At 33.5% G+C, this 27,523-nt stretch overlaps 1 pseudogene; it reads left to right on the plus strand.

Moving 5' to 3' along the window:
- Nucleotides 1-402: 402 nt before the first annotated feature.
- LOC149571038 (protein TOPLESS-RELATED PROTEIN 2-like) lies at nt 403-22,461 on the plus strand (annotated as a pseudogene).
- Nucleotides 22,462-27,523: the final 5,062 nt, after the last annotated feature.

A 27,523-nucleotide genomic window follows, 5' to 3' on the forward strand; every position in this document is an offset into this window, starting at 1 on the left:
TGAAATTATCAAAGGTCACAAGGGATAGTCCCACATTTAAGAAAATTGAAGGAAAAAAAAAATGAGCTTTCTTCTCTTGGAAAAGATATAGATGATAGAGATTTTGTGCAAATTATATTACAAAGTCTTCCAAGATCTTAAGGGACTAGATATAAAAGATAAGTTAAAAAGTATTAAAAATCTAAAGAACTGTGTGCTAAGCTAGTTCAAGACCAGAAAAGACAAGTTAAAGAAAAATAATCATTTGATGGTAAATCTCAAACATTTTTAATGAAAGGAAAACAATATTATAAGAAGTCGCAAGAAATTAAATCTAAAGAAAGAAATTGGAAGCATGAAAATAAAAGAGTTTCGTCTATAGATAACAATAGAAGTAAATGGAAATATAATTATTGTGGAAAAATGGATCAAGGAAGTGTCAATACCAAGCTTTATAGCCGTAAAACAATCACTGCAAATGAGGGCCATGAAAATGTTCTCAGAGTGGAAAATGAAAGTGGGTCTTTTGAAAATCATGTTAATGTAAGTGACATGAGCAGTGTAAACATTTTTGGAGCAGAAAACAGAGGAGGGTCTTCTGAAAATATTTTGAGCAATCAAAATAAAAACAACAACAGTGGGGGCGCAACTGGGTACTTTGGCCACTAGTATATTTAACCCTCAATTTCGACCACAAATATAAATTGCTTGGTTGGTCATCATTACAAAGGAAACTTTTTTTTTTTTAATAGCATGCTCGTGTTGGTCGCAATTGTGACCAATGCTTTCTATTTTGTGTTGGTCTCAATTGCGACCAACATGGCAACATAAGGATATATAAAAAAGTGCCCAACGCAAGTTGAGTTGCATTTCACTTTTGAAATTTTTTTCAAATGCGTCCAGTTGAGCATTTACATCCTCTCGCTTACTGGGTACAAACATCCAATCTTCGCCTCCTGAGTTTCTTCCTACATACAACCCTATAGAGTAGAGGGTCATTGGGGTTGGAGACAAATATCCACTAATCGACCAGGTAGAGAAGTGCATACCCCTACTACTTGAATTGCGGGTGGGATTGGCAGGGAACGAGCCACTCAGCATGTCCAGGGAGATAAGTGCATGAGGATTTATCTCTCTCTCTCTCTCTCTCTCTCTCTCTCTCTCTCTCTCTCTCTCTCTCTCTCTCTCTCTCTCTCTCTCTCTCTCTCTCTCTCTCTATTGTAGCCTGTAAGTCATTGTTTGCTTTGGACATTGGTCATATTTGCTTGATTTTTAATGGGAATTATACAAGGATGTTTTGTATTGCATTTTGCATGGATTGAGAATAATTATTAATAGTTGTTGTTTTTAAAAGCTTTTACATAAACTTATTGCTCTATGTTATCAGTAAAGACCGTACCTAGGGTTTTAAAACAAAATGGCTATCTCAACTTTGAAACATAGAGAAATGGAGATCTTGTCCAGAGAGGGAAGTAGCCCAATGTATTTTAGGATTCTACACTCAACAGTTATACAACTCACCATCTCCAAGTCCAATTCAATTTTTTGAGATTAGGCATTTTGATGTGAGTAACTTGGATAACATTACTAGTGACTTTTTTGGAAGTAGGAAGGGCATTGATTTAGTGAAGATGAACATTAGGATGCATATGAAATGTTCTATGGGAATGGAGATTTGACATTGGGTATGCCCTAGAACCTTGAACTAGCATATGCCCTAATTTGTAGGACTAAAACCCTTAAACTTAGGGTTTTGTAGGTTAGCAACTTAGAAAAGAGTTGAAAACCTAACCTTTGTAATCTTGAAGTACTTTGAATTGGGAGTCTGAAAGTCTATTTTGGCTTGGAAGTATTTTGGAAGAATTTTGAATTTAGGTCCAAAAATTCAATATGGAAGCTTAACTATTTTAGGTTTTTTTTAGGCCTATCTTGCAATTTCTCTTTGTGGGCATTGGTAATGAAGCCTGTAACCTTAGAGATAGTTTTTCTAAGTTGATTGAGTTGATTGATAGTTTTTCTAAGTTTATTGAGTTGATTGAGTCATGCTTATGAGATGCCTTTGTAAAGTTGGAGTTGATAGGTCCTATGGAGGGCTTGCATGAATTGCTTGGAAGGTGAAGAGTCATCTAGGAGATTGGTGAAGCCTTAAAGAGTGATTGTACAAATAGGTGAGTTTGTGGTGATAGGTGGAATTGTAAGCATCTATACCCTTATAATTGATTGCTTGAACGATAGTACAAATTCTAGTTCTTTGCCACTTCTTAGTGAGGCAACAAATAAAATTCTCGACAAATATTGGAGAGAAGTTGACAACTTCTTGAGAAAATATTGAGAATTTTGAAAATACTTAAATTGAATTAAAAGTACAATTTTTTTTAACAAAATTGAACAAATAGATACATGTAATGAGTTAGTAAATGAGTAGACAAACCAAGCAAGCTGATTTAGATATCTATATTTATGCAATAAGTAACAAAATTGCATCCTTATGAGGGAATGCTGATGTAGTTAGAGACTCTGAACTTTGAAGCAGGCTACAAATACAAAATTGTCTTTGTAAAAGGATAAGTAAATACAAATGTCAAGTACAATGTGAAACTAGTGTACATCTTCCTCTTCCCCCTTCGAGAAGTTCTAGTAAAAACTATGGAAGAGGGAAGGTCTCTAGTGTCTCTAGCCATAGTAGTTGTTTGTTGTGGTGCTTGTGCTAGCCCTAGAAATGACTACCTATACTTTGAATCCTCAGTGTCCCTATACTCACTATTAGTGTCCTCACTCTTGTTAAATTTTAGGATCTCTGATAGAAAAAACAACTACAACGAAATGGAACTCTTACTTGTACTATAGAAGGGTAGAGTATGTCTTTCAATGATGATGATCTCTTACTAATTCTGATTTAGTATCTTCCTTTTGCAATTCGCTGAGATTCTGATCTGTATGCTGAATGTAACTTGAATTTTTTTATGTCACTACAACTTACATTTCTGTATAATATACTGGGAACAATAGTATTATAATACTTGCATATCGCTGGATCCTATGATATAGTTGATTTATGACCTTCACTAGCAACCTGCTCCCTTTAATATATAGGCAGAGAGTCATGACTCTACATGGCCAAAGGCCATGTAGAGTCATGCCTCTTTGGTGGCATGACTAGCTACCCATTAGTTAATACAATCTAACTAAAGTAAGGAGTCTGATATCAATGCAACTTAACAAGCTTGATAACTCATATATTAAAGTACCGATACAAACATCTATTTCCTTACTGCTTTAATATGCAGTTAATCATACTACTGATAGGAAATGTTTTGAAAATATATATTAGTCTAGACACACACACACACACACACACACACACACACACACACACACACACACACACACACACACACACACACACACATGTATAGAATTAACATTAGCAGTAACATTGTATCTATTAAATAGAAACACATATTTGTACATCAGATAAACATTAATTTCTTCTTCTGATGCTAAAACATCAACACTCCCTCTTTAGCAAGGGAGAAGAAATACACCATTAGAATATTGTAATAAATCAGTAAAAGTCAAATAACTGAAATCTTCATGTTATCACCAAGTTTTGAATACTATCACAATGTACATTATATTCTCTAGTCATCTATAACAATATCATAAGCAAAATATTTCCTATGATCTCTACTTGCACTTAAGCAATGTCTACAAATGTTTATAGCAATATGTCAATCATGATCTCTACTTGCACTTAAGCAATGTCTAGAGATGTCCATGATAATATGTCACTCATGATCTTTGCTTGCACTTAAGCAATGTCTAGAGATGTCCACGATAATATGTCACTCATGATCTCTGCTTACACTTAAGCAATGTCTAGAGATGTCCATGATAATATGTCACTCATGATCTCTGCTTGCACTTAAGAAATGTCTAGAGATGTCCATGATAATAGGACTATTATTTACAAGATCATCACCTTGTAAATAATTACCTTCTGAATAAATATGTCCATGAAATATTGTCACCTCTCATTACATATATGATGCTACTAAACAATACAATAGAAGCATAAACTCACATGAATTAAAATTTAATTTAATATTCAATATTACAAATTAATTATACCAAGTTTCTCTCTAAAGTATTTCAACTTCACTTTAGCAAGAGGCTTGGTAAAGATATTAGTTGTTTGCTCATTAGTATAGATGTACTCTAGATGAATGATTCCTCAATTCACCATATCTCAAATGTAGTGAAAAGGAATTTCAATATGTTTGGAGTGATTATGGAAGATTGGATTGTTTGAAATCTTGATGCAACTTTGGTTATCACAATGAATCACAGTGGGCTTCAAAGGTCTTTTAAAAAAAATTGCTAACAACTTCTGTAGCCATACCACTTCTCTAACACCTAAAGAAGATGCAATGAATTCTGCTTCGGTGGAACTTAATGCAACTAAAGTCTATTTTCTGCTGGACCAAGAAACCATACTAGATCCTAAACTAAAGCAATATCCAGAAGTACTCTCCCATTCAATAGAACTACCTACCCAATTAGAATCTGAATAACCATGAAGTTCAATGTTGACCTTATCATATTTGATTCCCATTCCAATAGTGCCCTTTAGGTATCTCAAAATATATTTAGCTGCATGTAGATGTATCTTCTTAGGTGCACACATAAACTAACTCAAGGCATGAGTAGCATACACTAAGGAATTTCTAGTGGGTATAACCAAGTTATAGTCACACTATCATTGAATGAGATGGAGTTAGGTTAACGGTAAGATAATGTTTATATGTTTTCAAGTTCTGAGGTTGCATGTACTGATGGTGTCATCTGCTTCTATGTTTCAAACAATAGGACTATACTTTGATATGGGATTTGTGAAGTGGCTTCATTGTTGCACTAGTGATTCAAAACCTTTCTATGTTGTTTCAGGTATTGAGGCCAAAGGGTATTATATCAAAGTGGAGTTGTGGAAGCAATTAGTGTTCCACTTATGGTTGGTATGGGCACACTTAGGTTACAATTTTTAAGGGTTTAATTTATATTTCTTATCAAGGTGATAGTTGAGGATGAGGTTTAAACATGTTTATGAGTTTAATTTTCATTACCTAGGTTTTAACATACTATCACATTTGATTTGTCTTTCCATTTTAACCCACATGTTGTTATGAAGACATTATTAATTACACTAGTAAGCTGCATTTCAGATTTCTAGTGCAACATTTTGGAGCATTTTGGATTTCTAGTGCATCCCTAAACTCAAATTATCAGGAGTATTCCAAGCATACATTACAACATTTCAAGCATACATTGCAGCACTCCCACTATTAAGGGTATTCAATCATTGGGGAAGCCCTAATTTGATACTTGCTAACGTATAAATGAAATTTGGACCTGAACAAAACAAAATTACCTTTGTTTAAGAAAAAATTAAACCCTCATTTGAAGATTTGATAAAGAGTTGAAAAATAGGTGAATAGGTGAGTTGTAAAAAAGAAAAACTTTTTCTATTTTGCAAGGATGGGAATGGGTAGTTTGCTAAGCAAAAAAATTTGAAAAATAATTTGACTATTTACATTGTTCTTTTCATCTTTGATTGGGTTAAGACTTCTCTGATGATACCTTCTTGTTTAAACAATCATTGATTAGGGGAAGGCATAGTTTGAGGAAGCCCTAGTTATGAGGGCTTAAATAGGAGGGTTTGTAAGTTGAGGTACCATACTAATAGTGTGATATGTAAAATAGGGGGCAAAAATCATAGCTCTAAAGGTGAGGTACCATATAATAGTTTGATATGTAAAATGGGTTGTACTCCTACATTGAATTTTGTGTAGCAGATTGTCTATCTTCTATAGGTCAAAATCTATAATTGGAATGCTATTCTTTCTTTCCATGTTCTCAACACATCCAAACTTGATCAATGAACTCATTTAAAACAAACTTTATCATGTACTTCATATTGAGACTAACATCCAACCTTTCACCAAAGTCTATTTGCTCTGTACTAACTAAATCTAAAGCTATCAAATTATCAGCTTGTGTTTCTGTGGAGTACTCCAACTCCTCAGATGAACTTGCAAAAGTTGTGGCAATTGATAGGAATAACACTGGCCCTGAAACTTATTGCAATATTCACATAAAACATTAGAAAAGAGAGTAACTATAAAGGAATAGGGTACTCTTACAAGTGAACTGCCTATATCATTAATTGCATCTTATATTTAGTACTATCATTTTGGAAGTCTTGCACTAAAATAAATGTAGCATTTGTCATAACTGTACTGCTGCCTGATGAACTATTTAACTGTTGATAGTTTAGATTTCATAAGTCTATCATGGACCATAATAACACTATTGACTGGTGGAAGACTACAACATATACTTTACTTGAACTATTTGACTATACAAATTAATTATCTTAGAAAATTTTTAATCTCAAATTTTCTGCTAACTTCATGCTTTTAGCAAATTATATCTTATTTGGGAGTTTCATTGATAGATATGCACTTGTGATCTTTTTTTTCAAATTATGAGTAAATATTATGGTTACCTTTTGTTTTTTTCTCTATTTTTGAGTAGATGATGTTATTCAGGGTGATCTTATGTTTGATAATGGTATACTAAGAATTATATTTGTCAGATTCAGAAAAGATGTGAATTTATATTCTAGTGTTGATGTTAATATTGATAAATTTTTTCTTTACAATAGGACATTGTTGAATATGCTACATGGTTTTGAATGAGCATGTCAATTCTTGTGAGTTTCAAACTCTGAATAAAATGTTTGCACCTAACAGTGTGGGCATATTTCATAACTCAAAACAAGTTGTGGCATAACTAAATAACCAGATTAAGAAATGAAAATAGAAAGTAAGTTATGGATAATAATGCAAAGTAAATTTGAACTGACTAGGAGACATATTCAAGTGTTTATGCATTTTCAACACACAAGAGCCCAATATATATATTTGATATGTGAATGTGTGAAGAATATGGCGCTATAGGAGTGACTATAGAAACTATCCCTAAATTTATATCTTCTATTGCCACTCAACCATTAAATTTCATACTAATTGTCACCTTAGTTACACAGGAATTGTGCCTATCTCTTTGCCATGAGAACAGTGATAGTTCCAAAAGTAGTTCAAAGTTAAAAGAGTTCAAAAGTCATCAACAATTTAGAAGAAACAAGAAGTGGTGTCGAAGGATAAATAGGAAATAATAGTAAATCTATTTTTTTTACAATCAAAACATGTTTCTTGGATCCTTCATCAATGTCCAATATTAAGGACTATAGATGAATCAAAAGAGGAAAAATTGGCACAAGGAGAAGCTAGTAGTAGGAGAGAAAAATCCTTGGTTTTGCATGAAAGAGAAAGGAGCTCTAAAAAGACAAAGAAGAAGATAAAAAATCAAAAGGTATCTTGCCGGATACTCAACTGGAAACCCTTCCACCTGGACATGTTGAGGAAATAAATGAGTTTGATTCTATCATACCCTCAACATAAATAGTTATTTAAGAAATTCATTTAGATGACATATCTCATATCAAGAATCCCAATTTTATTTCCTAACTAGCCACTATTTTTGTATCTAACTAATATTTTTCTGTGGAAAGAGTGATGCCATAAACTCCTTCTAAACTAACATGATGCAGAGAGAGAGAGAGAGAGAGAGAGAGAGAGAGAGAGAGAGAGAGAGAGAGAGAGAGAGAGAGGACAAAAGAGGTGGTGAATAGGTGACAACAATTCAAAAAAGATGGTCATTTAACAAAGCAACTATAACTTATTTTTATCCCCTGACTATGAAACTTTCAACAGTCTTCTAATATGACTCCAAACAAATAAAAATCAGGTCAAAATGACCCTAAGGTCTCTGCAACTATCAAAGCCCCAATTTGGTCTTCAACAAGCCCTTAAGGCTAGGGCCTCCTCAATGTACCCTCTCCAAGCACTTCTAGGCTTAACCAATGATTGATTCACCATACATAGGACAATAAAAGACTATTAAATTCATTAAAACTAGATCTCTTTTAGGTAGATTAATGGTTGTTTCTCCCAACCAAGCATTTCCTTAAGGAATCCTTCCACAAATTCAGTCCTTCAACATACAAATCAACTTCTCAAGGTGATAAACTATAATATTACCTTCATTATTGAATTTATAAGGTTATTTTATCATAATACAAGTCATGGATTCATCCCAAGTCACAGTAATCACATTTTAGGGATGAATCCTTAATTCATGTTTCCAAATCAATGCAAACCCCAACACTTGTAATAGACCAGTCAATATAATTTGCCAAAAATTGATATAAGGAAGATAAATGTGATTCAAAATGATCAAATGCAATATTCTTGAGCCATAGAAATGATTCGAAATCAACAACACATCAAATGGATACCAAGAATGCAAGAAAACCTTAATTGTTTTTTGTTGCCTTCTTCCTCATAGTTCGTACAAAATACTTCAACAGTCCGTACCATCCCCATTTTCTACTCATTAAAGGTTTTTTATCAAATTTTTCCCAACTTTCATACCCAACCCCAAGTGGTTATAAGTGTTTACAATTTGTTTTATGCCTTAAAGCTCATTTTCCCTCCAATTTGCATATAATCGTTAATATTCAATTTTTTTGAATTTCTAACTATTGTTTTGTTTATTTTTTCCTATTCTAACATATCAATATTTATTTTAATTTTTTTCTTATAATTTACTATCAGCACTATCACATTGCTGACTTAGGAAGTGTCATTCTTTTTTGAAATGAAAAAGCAGCAACCCAGTGACCTCTGCAGCTCCAATTTTGGCACACGTAGGGGGATGTTAGTATAGGTTATAGAATCTTGCCTTATGCCTACCAATTCCATTTTCTTTACAGAATTGACATCAAATTTCTAGGGCCTGCCTAACAATAGGTGACAAGCATCCATTTCTGCAACATCACAGACAATCTTTCCTTTGTACTCCCCTATTTGAAATTGAACATGAACTTGTTCATTTACTATGACCTGTTGCTCCTTATTTAGCCATGAAACCTTATAAGGGAATTAGGATGAGGCAACTTCCTCAATCCAAGCTTCTCTACCATTTCTAGAATGGGGCTATATTATCAGTTGAACCAGAATCTACAATAACTTTGTAGACCTTACCTCTTACCTTGCAAAGAGTTCTGAATAATGTCTTTCTTTGGGGAGGTTCTTGCTCTGTGACAGTCTTTATTAGGGTTCTATTGAACATTAGAGAATCTCCTCTCTCTAGATCAACATTTCCTCTTGCCCCTTGGTCACTTTGTGCATCCTCCTCTTGAGCCAAATGGACTCTCCTATTCCTTTCTTGGCTGTTGTTGCCCATTTTCTCAAGAAGTGCTAGTATGTAGCAAGTGCAATATGTAGAGGTAGAGTTATGGAAGGTCAACTAAGTATTTTTTCTTTTCATTTTTTATATTTCTTTATCTCTTTATCAATCTATCTCTCTATCTATACCTCTTTCTATCTGTCTCGCTTTAGTATTCATTTCTATATGTGTCTTCCTCTTACTACTCCATCTGCAAGTTGCAAAAAAATCATCCTTCTTCCACCAATGAGTCATTCTATTCAAGAAAGACCATGTCTAACAATATCAACACAAAAATAAAAAAGGGAGACAATTGCTAGACTGCGGTCTAACTTAAAAAGAAAAGGTGATGGAAAATGTTATTGTCCTTGCAAAATTTGTAAGGGCTTAAAGACTTGAAGATATCTAATAAAAAAAAACTAAGGAACATTGTAGGAAACATGGTCACATTGAAGGGGGAAAAAAATATCATCCATTGGTATGTATTTTAATAATTTATAAATTACATAAGACATGATTTGATGATGACATCATGGTCATGGCTAATATAAGGTCATCATTTTCATATAGGTCAATGTCCTTGAGTTTCATGTTATGGACCATGACAATTCAAAGAGTGTGGATTTCCAAATGAGGGAACATGGAGGTGTGAATATTGAAGTAGAAGGTAATGATACCATGGAAGAAGACCACAATGATGAAGATCACGATGATCAAGATGATGATGATGTTGACGCAGAGCTTGATGTACCTATACTTGAGAAGGCATACAAGTCCCTTTATGAAGGCTTCGAAATAACTCTTCTTGCTGCTATATTTTTATTGGTGAACTTGAAGGTTATGAATGGTTTATCAAATGTAGCAATGACATGTATGTTAAGGTATGTCATCTTATTTCATTATTTTACTCGTAGTTCCCTTACAATTAACATTGGGTTCATGTAACAATTAATATTCTTGAAATTAACTTGTAAATTAAATTTTGGGTCATAGGTTAATAGGTGAGATTTTGTTACCACCATCAAACATTCTACCTCGCTCGTATCGAGAATTATCTGCCATCATGAAAGATATTGGAATGCAGTATCAAACAATACATGCATGTCTGAATGATCATATTATATATCATAAACAACATGAATTTGCAACACAATGCCCTATTTGTCATAGTAGTAGATATCAATCAGATTGATTAACAAAAAAGGTGCCTTGCAAGTTTCTTCAACATATTCTCATTATTCCACGTTTGTAACTATTATTTAGGTGCAATAATTTGGCACAATTTATGGATTACCATGCACGCAATAGAAGTCAAGATGACATTATGCAAATGCTTGCAGATTGTTCGACATTTAAGGAAATAGAGGAAAAATGGCCACATTTTTAAAAAGAACATCATAATCTCAAGCTCTCATTGGTAGCAGATGGTGACAATCCTTTTGGAGAGATGAGATCTACTTACTCGGTGTGGCCTATTTTTATTATCAACAATAACATACCTCCTTGGTTGTCCATAAAGAGAGAGCACATAATGTTGACACTTATTGTTCTAGGTATTTTTTCATTTAATGGTGATCTAAATTAATTTATTATTACTAATCCATCAAAATGGTCATAATAATTATGTAATGTTTTTGTTCATTCAACTAGGTAAGTACCAAGTTAAAGATATCAATGTATATATTGAACCCCTTATCGATGAGTTGATGGCGTTATGGAATGGGGTTACTATGTATGACATTTGTAGACCAATAGGACAAAGACAATTTCAATTTCATGCAATGTTTGTGTGGACAATACATGATGCCCTTGGGCTAACACATTTTTGTGGTATGTTCTCTTCTTAACACCTCTTTTTTGGTATGTTATAGTGACAACACAAAGTTAACACATTTAATCCAATTATACACGATCTTGTAGGTCTTCAAACAAAGAGAAAATTTGGATGTCCAGTTTGTGGTCCAAAGATGAAATCTCACCATTCAAAAAGTTTAAGAAAGCAGGTGTTCGATGAGAATAGACTCTTTTTGCACAGAAATCATAAGTACCGAATTATCAAAAAACATCTTTTCAATAGGAAAGAAGAGACTACGTCAAAGCCACAGAGAATGACACCTCGCCTATAGAAGTTGATATACAATAAAATAAATTGTCGAGGTAATGTCATTCCATTTGATGGTTTTTGTTTCAAATTTATATTTTGATATTGTGTTTTGTTTATTAATGATTTAATTGATGCTTGTGAATATCATCAAGACATCAATGACCAACTTCCAAAAGGACTAAAAATTTGTCCTATGCAATTTAGTAGGTTGTCGTACTATGAGCAACTTCCAATTTTTCATTTGTTTGATCCTATGCATATTGGAAAGAATGTAACAAAGACATTATGGAAAATCTTGGATGCAAGGCATGACAAAGGCCAAATTATAAAAAATTGTAGTGACATTGAAGAATCCAACCATGCAATGAAAAATGGCATTCGATCAAATAACAATGGAGACTAGATTGATACAAGTGCCCTTAGTTAGTTATTGTCAGAGTAGCAGAGTAATGCTATAAAAGAAGTCATAAAAAAATATGATTTCCCATAGGATTTGCTGCGAACATAAACAATCTCATATCAAAGAAAAGTGAATTTGGGCTAGGGTTGAAAACACACAATTGGCATACATTTATTAAGGTAATTCATGTTATTTTGTATTCACTATATATTTGTATGATGCATGTAGTTTTAATTGCATTCTTTTATAAAATATTGACAAGATCATTTTACAAATATTGCAGTACGTTCTACCTCTATCTCTCCCACACCACTTCACCAACAATGTCAAACAAGTTATATATGATCTTGGAAAATACATGAGGTGGTTGTCATCTAAAGAAATCAATAAAGAAGATATAAAATATTGGAAGAGAAAAATTCCTCTTCTTATATGTGAAATTCAAAAATGTCTACCTCCAAATTTTTTCAATGCACAAGAACACTACCTCATACATCAAGTTGAGGAGATTGAATTGTGTGGACCTATACCAACTAGGTCAATGTGGATGGTTGAGAGGCACTTGAAATTTTTGAAAGGCTTGGTTCGATAGAGAGCACATCCTGAGGGTTGTATGATGGAGGGATATATGGTATACCAGACCATGGTGTACATTAGTGAATATCTTCCTAAGTTTGCAGCAAAGATCCATGTATATCGTATTTGGGATCCCAACTCAATTAACAAATTTGAAGGGGAGTACTTGATGGGAAAAGGTAAATCGAGGAAAGTGAGAGGTAAATCTAAGATGTTATTGTAGTTAATTAATTCTTATAAATCTTCAATATAAGTTATTTATAATTGGTGTATTTTTTTTGATATAGGTGGTCGAGAGTGGGATGCAATACATTTGCATATTGTGAACAATCTTGATTGGATGATGGTATGGATTGAACAATGTCAAGAAAATGGTTGCTCATTAACATGGGAAGGTGTTGCTTCATTGGTTACAGAAGCTCATCGTAATGGAGATTCCAATGTTATGCTGATGGTAGTTGATCTAGTAAAGGGTTTAAGAGGTGGAGATGTACATAGAAATTTATTAATGATCATAATTTGACGTATGTTTCGTATCAACTCATGATACAAATAATTTATGCACACTTCAAAAATTGTAGGTCAAGCACCACAAAGCTATGTACTATCATGTCCACAAATTTCACATAAAAAAGTTGGATGACACAAAGAAAACTTGTGATTCTGGGATAACTACAGTTTTTGAGGTCACCAATATATCATCTAGAAACAACATACATCCTCAACAATCTCAAAATCAATACTATTGCATCTTGGATGATATAATTGAGTTCAACTTTAACTCCTTCAAAGTAGTTCTATTCGTCATCAAATGGTACAGGTTATGACTAAATCAAAATGATCTAGATAGAATGGTTATTCAACATGATAATGGATTTACAATGATTAATGCAAGGTTGTTTGAGCTAATTGGAGATGAGCCCTATGTTCTTCCAAGCCAATGTGAGCAAGTGTTTTACTCAGACGTTCCACATAAACAAGGTTGGTCATTTGTTGTTAGACATGATCTAAGAGGAAGGCTGATAAAGTATAATGTTATGGAAGAAGAAGATATTGAAGATAATGAAGAAGCAGATGATGAAGATCAAGATGATGGTGATGATGATGATGATGATGATGATGATGATGATGATGATGGTGATGATGATGGTGATGGTGATGATGGCGATGATGATGGTGATGATGGTGATGATGATGGCGATGATGATGGTGATGATGGCGATGATGATGATGATGATGAAGATAATCAATGACATAATTGAAATGATCAATGAAATGATTGACATGATTTATTGCTTTCAATTGTAATGATTACATATTTATTGTGTTCAATTCTAATGATTACAACATATGTTATTTATAATTACCATGAATGTTTATATTGTGTCTGATTATCACCCTTTTTGCAAACATGCAATTGACTATAGACATTATCACCCCTTCTATTGATGATCTTGCATTCCATATAAAAGGTAAATTTGTTCATGTTTACGATGTTGCATATTGTTCATGTTGTCTTCTAAGTTATTTGTAGCATATGTGTATCATATAAATTTTAGCTAACTTAAGATAAATGATTAACATATGCAAGAAATTTGATTACATATTTATTGTGTTCAATTCTAATGATTACAACATATGTTATTTATAATTACCAATGTTTATATTGTGTTTGATTATCACCCTTTTTGTAAATAGGCAATTGAATACAGACATCATCACGCCTTCTATTGACGATCTTGCATTCCATATATAAGGTAAATTTATTCATGTTTATGATGTTGCATATTGTTCGTGTTGTCTTCTAAGTTATTTGTAGCATACGCATATCATGTAATTTTTTAGCTAACTCTAGATAAATGATTAACATATGTAGGAAATTTGACCCCTTTGGCATGGATCATGCACAATGACATGGATCAACAGGTATAAGTCAATAAATAGACATAATTTTCTTATATTCTTCTTGTTTATCATTGAGCACATATGTTATAAATAGACATATTATATAATCATATAATATATATATATATATATATATATATATATATATATATATATAGACAAAGAAGGTCCATATAGAAATATAATTGTATAATGACTTTCAACTTACTACATTTTATATCTCTCATGTATAGACAAAGAAGAACTACATGTATGAGTCATGACTTGATTATTCTATATATATAATTTAAATATTATCAAATTTCCATTTGATGGATTGCAAAACCCACCAAATAGGTACTTGTCAAATCTATGTACATCGAATGATAGAAATGAGGAAATGGTAGATGAAAGCTCTATATGTAGTACAACTAAAATAGGAAGATCAACTAGAGGTCAAAAGATTAGAAAAAAAATTGATAAACGCATTCTATTTTTCCTTGATAATGGGGGATCATGTTCTTATGATGATGACACCAAAGGTGACATCAAGGTGCCCTTTCGGTACACACACATTGAGAAAGAATGGTACCAATGAGCTACCTCCAATTAACAACAATTTTTGTGTTAATAAGAGGATATATCGCATTGCTCCATCCTCATTACATAGTTTGGGCCTATTTTCTATGGATGGGATAAAGGTATGTTACAACAAAGTTGTCAAATTGTTCAAGTATGTTGGTCCATGTTAAAATTACAATGATTGGATGCAGATTGTTCGATATAAAAAAAGTATGCGTAGGTATGCACTATCAGCTAATTATATACAATGGAAAGAAAATGATCAAAGTAAAAGATTTGCTATGTACATTGATGGGAGACCAAAAGAAATAGGTAATATTTTAGGTTTTATAAATAGTACGTTACCTTCCTCAACTAGTAAGAAACCCAATTGCATATTTGAGACGCGTAAGGGGAGTGAAGTTTTGTTTGTGCAATAAAATCAATAAGTGCAAGGGAAGAACTACTAATAGATTACCATTTAAATCACATAGATACAAACAAAGTTACTATCATAAGGTTTGTAAGTACTATATACCATTTTGTTAATAAGTTTTTTTTTGCTGTCTATTGCTTTTAGTTAGCTAAATTTTTTATGTTCAATCTTTGTGATAGGACGATATGGATCCCATTCTTCAGCAAGGGTAAACCTTATTGAAATTGTACAAATTAGATAGTTGAAATTTTTTATATTATTACATTATTTTATTTACAATTTTTGAGTTTTTATGATAGTTTTACTAATATTCCTCTCACAATTTGATGTTCAGGATAAGGGAAAAGCACCCGCAGTAACTACAGAGCCAATAGCTACCCCTTTTGATGATGATATTGCAGAAACACCTAATGTAACAATTATGTTGAAGAAAAAAATTTAAAAAATTAATTTAGAAATAACGAGAATTTTGGATGAAGCAAATATTCCATCTGAAGAGATGATGAAGAGGCTATCTGATTTGAGAGCGCAAGCTCGTCGTTATGAAGTAAGTAGTAATGAATCTTTAGTTATAACAAAAGTTCAATAAAGATTTATATTTTATAATCTTTTATGTTGTGAAGTAAAATATGTAATATGTATTTTTGTTATATGATTTTTTGGCAATTGATCCAAAACTTGGTCAAGGACAACACGGTGAGGAAGGTACTAGTAGAGCTCCGACTACCACTGGTAAAATAACCTTTAGTTGACAAGTTACAAGGAATTGTTTATTTCAAATATTCAAAAACTTCTTAAGTTAACTCTTACTTTTATTATTTCAGAATGTCTTTGCTAACAATGTATTGTTTAAGTCATCAAGTGTAGGAGACTCCTATGAGGTTGACAGACGTCCATATGCGATTGTCGACTGCAATGTCGGCAACAAGGGGATGTCTAGTTGGTAAATCATTGTTTTGCTATATTTGGTTTTGTGTTAATTATGAGTTGATAATTTGTACTTTTATCTTGGGTGCATCACATAGTGGATTATTTTTTACTGGTAGGAGATGCACCATCTGCTATGCCAAATACAGATCATAGTGCATGTACTGGTGATAATTCACCATCATTTCCTAGAGCTACCCATGTTTCTAGCATGAGAGCTATGCATACATCATTGTTTATTGACAATGATGAATCGATGCCTTTAAAATGTCCTAAGATTCTAGGTACTTTAAATAATTATTTTTAATTTTGTAATATGCATATACCTATTCATAAGAAGCTTTGGATTGATTATCCCATGATTTTTTTGCAAGAAACGATACATTTTATAAGAAGTTTTATGACCTCACACTACAAACATTTAGACCCACCATACTTAAAAGGTTGAACATCATAAGTGAACTAATTTTATCCCACTAATTTTTTTTTTCATATCATTAATTGGTGCAACATTTTTCCTTTCATTTGGGTCTTTTCTTTTACTAGCTATATCTAACAATTTTGTGTTTTTTCTTAAAAGGTAGAACTTTCAAGATAAAAAATTAAAAGATCAGCTTATCAAAGATTTAGAGCATGAGTTTGGTATTAATATTTTTGGTCATAAGAAAATGTTACAAAAAGCTTGCAAACATCTTGAGGTTCTGAGGGACTCATATAGAAAGAGTCTCATCCTAAACCCGAAGTATGAGCATCCTCCCTTTATTACAATGAGGGAATGGAATGAGTTCATTTTGGATGCAAAGGAGAAAGGGGATGGTCGAAAATAAATTACACTAGCAAATGCGAGAAGGTATGCAATAGTATTAACTACTAGTACATTAATGTAATAATGTACTAATTAGTACTGATCCTTATATCTATATCATCTAACATATTTCAAACTTTTCATAGGTTGCAGGACACATCAAAGGCAATAAAGGCCAAGTTGGAAAAGGTTGGGCAAAACAAACTTGGCTCTAGGGGATATTATAAAATCAAAGCATGAGTTGTCAGTAGCAGTAAATGAATTGCAAAGAAAAATTATTTATAAAATGCAAATAATTTTGTTAATTAATAAGAAAATATAGGGCGTTTATTTTAATCTGGAGGCTATGGAAGAACACAAAAGAATTTCCTTCAAGCAAGGCTAGCCTCAACTGAACAGTCTCCTACATCACGTGCATAGCTAAATATGCCAAAAAATATATTAGAAATTAAATACTTGAGCAACAATCTATTTGATAATAATGTGCATGACATTGCAATGCAGCCTGTTAATCATGACATAGATCATACGCCGCATCATGAAGCCCCTGATGTGCATCATACTGTCCTTGGATGTGCTCATTTTCTATTTAAAACTAATTATGTAATTATTAATACAATTTAACATCTTTAATTGAACTTGGTGTAACCATTTTGTGTATATTTTAGAGGATATAGAATCATGTCATGTTGAACGAGTGTTGGAGAATGTTTAGACTGATCGGTAGGTAGATCATGTTGCACATTCAGGTAAAGAAAATCTATGTTTTGTTCTTTTAAATTAATTTTTTTGATTTATAGCTCTTTTACTCAAATAAAAACTTGTAATTCACTAATATAAAATGGTGTGAATTTAATTCATGAAGTACTTGTTATTGCAGCAGACCCCCCTTTGGTGCAGCAACTTTATGTTCCTCAAGAGATGAGGAGGGGACATGCATTGCAATTAGAACCAGTAGAGGAGGGGGATGACGAGGACATTGATATTCCTCTTAGAAATTTCATGAAAAAAAAACAGCAATAAAGCCAAAAAGAAATGATTGTTGTGTGTTAATGAATTTTATGTGTTAATGACTTATTCATGAATGTTGCGTGTTAATGAATTATTCTTGAATGACTTACTCATGAATAATTTGTGTTAATGAATTATTCATGAATTTTGTGTGTTAATGAATTTTATGAGTTAATGAATGTTATCATGTGATCATAATGATTGAATGTTATATTTCAAAAATGGATGAATGAAAGAATGTTATTAAATGTTAATGGGGAATTTAGAGTGATGTTAGGTGGGGGGGGGGAGGGGCCAAATGAGCTTCCACCTTCATGTGGTTGGCTTTATTTAGTAGAGAATATTAAACTATTCTCAAAACCAAGTGAAGCTCAAACTTTAAAGATAAGCTTATAGTTAATAGTGACAACCAATTAGCAAGTCCAAATGAAGTTCTTCATTATAGGTACCTTTTTAGTTTTTAAAGCACAATGTCATGTTTTAATATTGTGTAGTTTTTTTTCTTAAGTCAAAGTATTCTTTTACTATAAGAACATAATTTATGAACATTTTAGTAACTATTCTAATATCGCTTTATGATAAATCTTGTTTTGGAAAAGATGGCGATAAGTGGTGTTGTCTATTCCTTGGGAGATTGGATTACACAAGTCTGTATCTCAAAATCATTTGCATGTGGTAGAAATGCATACTTACAACCATTTCATTCTACATTTAAAAACATTGATGACAGTCTAGACACAAAATAATGCTCATGTTGTTGACTTGACAGTGCTATGAAGGCAAACCAATTTTTGAATTTGAATGAACTCAGATGTTTAGATCCGATCTCCTTGGATTTAGTCTGCATGGTTCTTTGTCTCATTATTACTATCATCCTGGTGAGGTAACACCTTTGCCTTCTTTCTTAGTCTCTTATAGTTCATACTTGTTTAATTTGAATAATTTTTAAGTTCCTTGCAAAAAGGGTATGACAAAAAAATATGGTTATACAAGCTCTATTTCCTTTACTTGAACTTGATGTTATGACTTATCATTTGACATTTTATTATTTTGATGTTGAAGTTGAAGCATATGATGATACGATGGTATGATCATGATGCTATGATTACAAGTTTATGGTGTTTTTTTTGTTTATATGATATTATGTGACATTCTAATCTAGATTCATGCTTATAGCCTATATCCATTCATAATGTTTCTCCAAGTCATCCCTTTGTTGTTGCATCTTTTCTATCAATTTGTCTACCATCTTCTATTGAGAGTATGGAGATAAGTAAGATCAAGGTTCATGAACTTCTAGAGCTTACTTTCTCCATGTGGACCTTGTGTGAGTAGACATGCAAAATTTGAAGAAGGATTTAGATGAGCTATACTCTAAACCGATGCCAATCTGAAGTAGATATTTGGCTATGATATCGTGACAATGAAAACTCCTTGGTGCAGGCACTGATGTCACTGTACCATGCTGGAATAGGTAGAAATACTACTGACACACCTTTTGGACCATAGTTGACATCAATAAAAAGTTTGACATTAATGGCAACCCAACATACATATTTGCATCAATACCCCCCTTTGTCATTTATGACAACACTTGTGGACTCTTCACAACATCATATATTCCCCCCCCCCCTTGACATCAAGGACAAAGGGTGTCCTTTAAAACATTGTATGGACTTTGTGTTGCCATACATTACTCCCTATAATACAAAAAATCATATCTATAACTAGACCCACATATCCTGCTTTGCAATTCATGACTTCAATATTTACATTAGCTTCCCCTATCCCTATCAATTCCCCCTTAGGGAATGCACCAAAAATGAATGCAATAGAAATCAAAACTGTATTCCTCATTTGCCAGTGTATATATAGATCCAAAAATGTCTTACCACCAAAGTTGTGTCTTATACGTTAGGTAATATGCCATTATACTGTATCTTCAACAATCCAAAAGTAGATTCCCATGGGTAAATGGTTAAAGACAAAATCTTTTTCTCACATTAAATTGCAAGAAAAGATCTTTTTGCAATATCAACATTATCTATTTTTTTCATTTTCTTCTCAATTTATTATGCGCCTTTCAAAACCTAAGATAAAGTCACCATCGTTTGATCAATTGCTTCCCTTAATAGAAGAAATTCTTTCTTAATTTGATTTGTTTTCTCTTGTAATATATCTAGTAGAGAATGAAGTTGACTAGTCTGCAACAAGAGAGACATCATTATCTTCCTCTAAATCATGTGTCCATTAGCAAAATATGGGTTTCAATTGAGTCCATTTGTGCTTTGATGTGCTTGGTAGAGTCTTGCCATTTCAAACTATACTTGAATAGATTTGTAGTATTCTTGACACACACTCCAACCTTCTTTAGATTTTCTTGCAGCATGGTATGAGCATTAGTACACTTGTTACATCTCTTGACTTTCCTTTTATCATTCATCTTCATTATGACCTCTTATGCTTTTTGTTCAAGGTGTGTAGAGTGATCTTTGAATGAGTCTGTCAGTAGTTTCATTTGCTATTCCAAGGAAAAAGATGCATCAATATGAATGTAAGGAATCATGAATAATCTTCACCACATCATCAATCAGACTTTTTTTCCTCAACAATTCCTTTTCTTACCTCTTGAGTTTGAGGAGCTAGTTTGCATCATTCAAGGTCTGCTTTAGAATCACATTTATTGTTTTAACAAATTTACAAGGATAGCATGTATTATTTTGTACAAACTACAAGACTGATATATACCAATTCTAGTGTTGTTGTTTTAGCATTGACATCAAATACATTGCACAAACTGTGGAAATGGCCACGGAATGAGCAGAATCCATCTGGAAAGGTGATGCTCTTAATTTGGAAAGAATTTTTGTGTGCTTCTTAGAAAATTGTCTTTTAAGTGACTAAGATAGTGATCTTCTCTACAGTCTACTGCCAATCTTCAACCACAAATGTGGCAGCCAGCTAGTGGGATTGTGATGACTAATGATATTGGAGCTATGAATCCAGAAGAAGTTGATGCTTGCATAACTTTGTCTAAGAATGATTCCAATGTATTGTCTGACTCTGGTGGAAAGGTCTCTTTGTTCAATATGATGACATTCAAGGTGCATCTTTTGAAAATATGTTCCTCTTCAACATGACTACTGAGCTGGTCAATTTAGAAGTTATATTCTTACTTGGGTTCCTTATCAAGTTTTTTGTTTCCTTTTTCAACCAAATTTTTGAGAAAATATTCTGTGGCATGCTTGCTAATGAGTGTTTATAGTAGGTTATGACTACCTTCATGTCACCTCCTGCTGCAGCTACTTTTTTGGCTTTTCACCCTCAAGATAATAACATCATTGCAATTGGGATGGAAGATTTAACAATCTAGATATACAATGTCCAAGTAGATGAGGTGTGATCAATGAGTCTCTTTCTTGCTTACTTAGTGCTTCATTAAAAATGGTGACTTCTAACTTGTGTCTTTTCAAAACTTGTTTAAACTAACCAGGTAAAAATGAATCTTAAAGGCCACCAAAAGAAAACTATAGGCTTGGAATTTTCACACACTTTGAATGTATTGGTATCTTCTGGGGTCGATGCCTAGGTTTGTCTTCTTTTTGTATATCCATTGCCATCTCATTTTGTACATTCACATGTTTATAGATTCAAATTAGTAAATGTTTGGCCAATGTTTTAGTAGCTTTTTTTTTGGAGCATTGATAGATGGGAGAAGCAAAAGTCAATTTTTTTACAAGTGTAGATAGGAAGATTATCACCACTGGTTGGGGATACAAGAGTACAGTTTCATAATGATCAAGTTCACTTGTTGGTTGTTCACGAGAGTCAGCTTGCTATTTATGATGCTTCTAAGTTTGATCATTTGCATTATGTAAGTCTTTGTAGCAATTTAGAATTCAAATTTAGTAAGTGATAATGATATAAGCTACCTTCTCTATATGAGTGTAAATTGATATCACATTTGTTTGTACTGCAGTGGACACCTCATGATTCTCTATCTACTCCCATTTCAAGTGTGGTATATTCATGCAACAACCTTCTCATAATTGTAGGCTACTATGATGGTGACGTTGGAGTATTTGATGTAGAGAGCTTGAGGCCATGCTTTCGGATTACACCTTTTGCATATTTAGCTTCAAGCATGAATAGGTAAGTTGGCCCAATGAGGCAAAAGTTATGTTATGTATGGATAAATGGATCCCCAAGTATTTTATGATTTAACTCAAAATTTATCCTTTGATTATTCATGCAGTGTCTATCCTCTAGTAATTGCATCACATCCATCTGACTCAAATCAATTCACTCTTGGAATGACTAACAGAGGAGTTTATGTCATTGAGCCTTTAGAATCAAAAGGAAAGTGGGGTGTGGGACCTCCTCCAAATAATGGTACCGTTGGATCAAATCCAACATTAAGCAATTAAGGTTCAAAACTAGCTCCAAGGTAGTTCATCATATTAGAACATGGCAAATGGTGCCTTGTACTACCTTTTTATGTTTATAACTTACCTATTTGCAACTCCACAATCGATATTAACAGTCTCTTGCACTCACCATGCTCCTTTTGATATATCAGTCTTGTAACCTGTATATATATCTTCAAGAGCATGGTGTTCTTTGTGCATAAGTTTGAGCTTTTAGAGAAAATCATTCACTTATGAACATTCCGTCAAAGATGATGTATACTGAGGATATGGCTTTTCTAGCTATTAAGTGGAAGTTTCACATTTTTTGAACATTCAAATAACTTTACTTTTATTAATGTAGCTAAACTATGAGTGCCTTTTGTGTTCTTGAAAAATGGTAAGCTTTCAACTTTTGTGAAGCCATTATGGATGCAAATGAACTACAATAGGTGAGGTATCAATTTTAAGGCAATTTTTGTTTTTATACTATAGTTCAATTGCTAGAAATATTTCATCTAGAGGTGTCAATTGATAGATTGTTAACTTTTCATGTCATTTTCTACTTTGGTTGGGTAGTTCTCCTTGCATTTTGTAAATCTTGGTGCAGTCTTTAGCCTAATGACAATTTAGTATTACATCCAGGGCGATAACATAGTTGAGTTAAAACTTTGCATTAAACAAAACATCAAGGGATAATATTTGGATTGTGGATATTTGTAAATTATGTTGGTTTTAGACATAGTTAGATCCTAAGTTACTATGTTCCAAACTTGGTGGTAGGAAAGAGCTAATAGGCTCAGTGATTGATTGCATTTTAATATTATGTCCTAGATGCTCTTGCCAAGGAATTGATCAACAAGAAGCCAAATAAGGGGTTATAGTTATATATGTGCTCTTATGATGATGTGATTGGGACTGTAAGTTTTTTTGTCACATTTATATGTTTGAAAAATAGAGATTAGTTAGTGTTATTGGCTTTCATTCCTAATAAATAATTCTTTCCTAATTTTATTTTTTCCTGCAATCTTCACAAGCAATGGTGTCTCAAGAACCAAAATTTAGATGGGCTGTGACAATTATTGCAAAGGCTTTTCTCTCATAGGAGCCTTCTAAACTACACAAAATTTGATTCTAAAGCATAATTACTTGGTGGAGACTCAGGATATCATGCACATTTCTTCCTCCTTCCCATTGTTTTGTATAAAATAAATCATGTGATGAACAAAACAATGGTGTGGAGGTAGAAATGTGTATGATACCTTGAGTCTCATGCACTGAGCAATTATGCTTTAGAATCAAATTTTGTGCAGTTTAGAAGGCTCCTATGAGAGCAAAGATTTTCCAATAATTGGCACAACCTGTCTAAATTTCTACCAAGCATTGGTCTCAATTTTGACGAATATGTCTTTCCTTTTCCATCGAATGTATGGTACCATCGTAGAAAATTAAGGGGTCTTGGTCGCAATTTTGATGACGGTTGGTCAATTCTACTATCCATGGTATGGCACCACCATAGAAGATTGAAGGGATCTTGGTCACAATTTTGATGCCGGTTGGTCATTTTTGTCGTCAAAGGTTTGGCTTCACCAAAAAAAAAGTCAAGGGGTGTTCGTCAAAATTTTGACTAATGATGGACACAAATGAGGAAATAAGAGTTCAGGTTGGACTAAGGAAATTGATGAACCTCTCGTTGGTAAGTCAACCTTTTTAAAGTAAAAAAATTGATGCATAATGACTGTGATGAAAAATTGACAAAAAAATATCGATGACAGGTTTAGTTGTCTATTCAACCAACTTTGGTCAAAATTGCGACCTTTTCTCGTCAAAATTTAGGGCTAAATTTACTAGTGGACATTGTTGTTGTTGGAATATTCAAATATGGAAAGAGTACTTATGAGAGGGGGGGGGGGGGGGGGGGGTGAATCATAAGTATCAAACTTTAGCCAATAAAACTTCTAACTTAAAGTACGTTGCATGCATGTAAATAAACATGTAACAAAACTCATGCATCAATAACTCATAACACCGAAATTTTGGTAACCCAGAAACCCTCCAGAAATAAGAAGGTAAAACTAAGGTGGGGATGATACCCACAAAAATTTACTGTAGCAATATTGTTCAACCATTTCTGATGGTTTGCCCTATTAAAGGCCTGCCCTGTTAAAGGCTTTACACTGTATTAATAGTGACCTGGTTAGAGGATTTACAAACACTTAACATGAAGTGTCACCCGGTTAAAGGATTTTAATCACCTATTCATAAGGATCTTACAAAATAGTTGTAAGGCTAACCTATCACCATAGGATTTTTATTCTAATACAATTGCTAGAGAGTATTAGATACAATAAACCTGATAGATTACAATCCTTGATTGTTGAATGCAGGCTCCTTTTCCGCCTTCTCCTGATCTTGATCCTTTGTGATCTAATAACCCTTGCTTCTGAAAATAGATTTTCTTATGCACCCTTGTATATCCTTTCATATGTATATTTACAATGAAATTTTGTCTTCCTTATAAAGAATTCAAAGACTTAGGGTTTGATTTGGATCTACGATCCATATTGAATCTCAATTTCTCGCTCAATACTTATCTTTTTCTGATTGGTTGCATGCCTTTAGCATTTTCTTATTGGCTGCATGCAAATTACATAGGAAAAATAAAAGATTCGATCTTATCATTAAATCCCTCAAAGTTTACCTTCTGTTGGTTGTTTGCATCATAGTTTGTGCAATTCCAAACTTTTATGCTAATCTACTGAGTTACTCGGCTCCTAAAGTATTTCTGATACTCGGCACATGCTGTTTCCTGGATAGCTCAGCATATGAACAAAACTGTATCACTCGGCACATGTTGTACTCAGCACTTGTTAACACTCGGCACATGTTGTACTCGACACTTATTAACACTCGACACCTATTGCACTCGGCACTTGTTATCACTCGGCACCTATTGCACTCAGCACTTGTTATCACTCGACACTTTATCTTACTCGGCACTTACTTTTGATCTTGGTTAATTGTATTGACACTCAGTTGTCAAATTTATTCTTTAAGCTAACAATCTCCCCCTTTGACATGAGTGGAAAAAACACTTAATTAAGATCCACGTGACTCAGTAATTTATCCTTCATTGAAAATTTGCTCTCAAAATTTTCTATCTCAAAATTTGCTCAAAATTTGCTATCTCCCCCTTTTTTCTATCTCTCCCTTTTATTATACTTATCATTTCATTCTTGTACTTAACTCTTATTCTTATTACTTATTCTCCCCCTTTTTGACACTTATGTCAAGGGTCTTTACAATGAAATGCCATACTTGCCAAAAATGTGTTGTTTACTTCAAGGAGTACCTTCAGAGCTGCATCCCAATTTGCTAATGCGACATCTAATGTCTTATGCTGGATGGAAATCTCTGCTACTAGGTGTACAAGTCCATCAGATGAAGAAAGATTGGGGTCTTTCCCGAGGACTGTTTCTGCATTTATCTGCTCCTTGTAAAGTAATTCCAAATGAGGAGTAACTGACGATTGAATTTGTATCAATTTTTCTTTTGTGGTTGCCTCCTCTACTGCTAAGACAGCTAACTCTCTTTGTGTGTGAATCGATTGGACAAAATGCTTCTCACTCTGAGCTGGATCTGTGGGGAGTTGCATGCTAGAAATTTTCAAATTGTTTTCCAAGCTCAGTATTTTCTGGCTAGTGTCCTGTGTGAATGTGGAAAAATCACACAACTTGTTGTATAGGGAAAAGATATTTCCTAGTACAATTTTAATTGTTATAACTTTCTTTTCCAGTTCTTCTTTAGACAGTGCTATATCATCGGATATTTTACTATTTACTTTACCTTGGAACTTCTTTTCTGACCATTCAAGCAATCTAGCATTTGTTTCCTGGTCTTCATTAGTCACCTGGTCAACTATATCAGATATTTGTTCCATGATTGGTCTTGACTCATCTGGAGATTGTGAGCAAAAAGCTTCTATAAATATATCTTTAATTTCATTCAATGTAAGCTTATGCTTGTATTCCTTTCTTAGTGCTTCTTGTTTCCTTCTTTTGTCCAATGCACTCTGAATTTCATTAGTCTTTTTTTCGGTAAGAGTGCTTGATTCATAATATGGGATCTTTATTTCTTCATCAAGCTCAAGAACTCCATAGTGAAGTTTCCTGACTGCCTTTGATGAGCTCGAGCCTGGTGTCCTGATTTGCAACTGTAATCCATCTGTGCTCGGTTGCTGAAGAGTTTGTGTTGGAGTACCAAATTTTGGTAATGCAACCAATGTTTGTATTGCAGTCTCCTCCTTCTTCTTTGTCTCATCTTTTTATTCAACTTGAATATCCCTTTTATGAATGCTAGGTGGGGTTGAACTTGTTGGTTGTTTAGATCTTCAATGTGAGACCCCATGAACAACTATGCAATGTCAAGAAGCAAGTCATTGCATGAAGGTAAAGTAGGAAGACATGAAGGTTCCTACTGCATTGAATCCGAAGCATCTATGGTTGGAACAAGATTAGTAGGAGCAACGAGAGCATCTGGAGGAGTGATCTCATTTGGAGAGGATGGAGCTACAACTGGAGGTATTAGATCTTTTGGGAATGGAGAAGTATGTGGATCTCCATAAAGCTCCCAAAGATGGATCCAAATATCATATAAATCTTTTGACTTCACGTCATCAAGTGAATCCATAACCTTCAGATCCATAAATAGAAAGAGTGTACAACAAAGGATGGACCATGTGTCCTAATCATATAAAAGTCCTCTCGCATATGGTAGTGCATTATGCTGACTAAGATATGGGATAAGCAATTGACTCCATTCTTGATAGTTTTCTAGTGTCAAGGTAATTAAATCTTCCTCTTCCATGATGGACTAATCAATGTAATCCCCAAAATGCAAGAAAAATGAAAGAATTCCCAACCCCCCCCCCCCCCCCCCCCCCCCCCACCCCCCCCCCTCTGCTAATGAATGATTCAATGCTTTATAGGCGGTGCATGTACAATTGGCCACTTATCAAAATGTATAAGATGGGCTTCTAATTTTGTTGGTTACAACTGCCTTTTGAGGTCCAAAGCTGGAACTA

The sequence above is a fragment of the Cupressus sempervirens genome, chromosome 2 (genome assembly GCF_028749045.1).
Source record: "Cupressus sempervirens isolate cs-2001-9-10 chromosome 2, ASM2874904v1, whole genome shotgun sequence".
Classification (NCBI taxonomy): Eukaryota; Viridiplantae; Streptophyta; class Pinopsida; order Cupressales; family Cupressaceae; genus Cupressus; species Cupressus sempervirens.